The sequence below is a fragment of the Podospora anserina genome, chromosome 4, assembly GCF_000226545.1.
Source record: "Podospora anserina S mat+ genomic DNA chromosome 4, supercontig 4".
In the NCBI taxonomy this organism is placed as follows: Eukaryota; Fungi; Ascomycota; class Sordariomycetes; order Sordariales; family Podosporaceae; genus Podospora; species Podospora anserina.
Window position 1 is genome coordinate 1,923,014 of NW_001914850.1, and position 1,401 is coordinate 1,924,414.

Genomic DNA, 1,401 nt, shown 5'->3' on the forward strand with positions numbered 1-1,401 from the left:
AAAATAAAATACTATTTTTTATTTATCCTCTTCCTTAATTTATATATAAATATACCTAATAAATATATTTAAATATATAAAATATTATGCCTTTACTAATTAACTCTGTAATTTAAATATTAATAGTAACGGATAATTATTTTTTATCGTTTCGTTATTTAATTAACGGTAATCTATATATAATCGTAAACTACCGTTTTTCTTCGGTATAAAGAATATAAAGTATTCTACTAGCGATATAAATTCCCTAATATATTTTTTTTTTAAATTCTCGTTTAAATATTTCCGTAATTCCTTATTTTATTTATTATTAATATAATAAACCTTAAATAACCGTAATTTAATTTCTTTTTTTAACTTAATTTCGTAGTCCCACGGTCCTCGCTCTAAAAATCCCTTTAAATATTTAATTATAAAAGCTAAATATCCTTAATATTCTACCGGTACTACCTTTTTTTTACTTTTTTTTATATTATTATAATAAATATATTTATTAACCTTTAATATTTTTATTAACGTTATTAACCTTATTTTTTCGATTTTACTATTTATATTAATAGAATATACTATTACTTTTTAAGCTCTTTACGGTAATACTATAAAGGGTATTTATTTTATATTTTACTTTATATATACTCCTAATCTCCTATCGTTAATTAAATACTTTTAAAACTTTTTTAATCGTAAATAATTATTATCCCTCTAATCGATATTTAGGTTATAGTTTTTATACTATAATTACTTTAGGATTATATCCTTCGAAAGTTTTATATTTATAATATTGAATATAATTAAAATTATTTTCCCTTTAATTATAATATCTAAAAATAATATTTCTTTATAGATTTTTTATATCGGAAATAGTCTTTATATAACGATCTATTCCTTTTTTTTTTTTTTATAATATTTTAATTTAGTATACGAATTATAATAAAATTAAATTTATTTCCGTATTACTATTTATTAATACTACCGCCTAAATATTTTTTTAATATACTATAACCTAAAGGTATTTATTTCTTTTACTTCCTCCCTATATAGTAATAACCTCGCTAACGAGTACCGGATCGTTATTCTATACCTTTATTTTACATTAATACCTTTAAAAATATTATTCGTAATCTATTAAAGGTTACCGGCCCCCGCGAAGGGCCGTAAATCGTTTCCTAAACGATTATATTTTTTAAAATCGTTCTCCTACTCCGAGTTATTTAATAATATAAATTCTTTTAACTATATTTATTTATCTTCCTCCTATTTTCCTTTTTTTATATATTTTATATTTTTTTATATATATATTTTATAACTTTTCTTTACTTTACTTTATTAATACCCTATAATTATAACCTCTATAACTTTCTTTCCTTTTAATATAATAATTACTATTATCTTTTTTTTCTA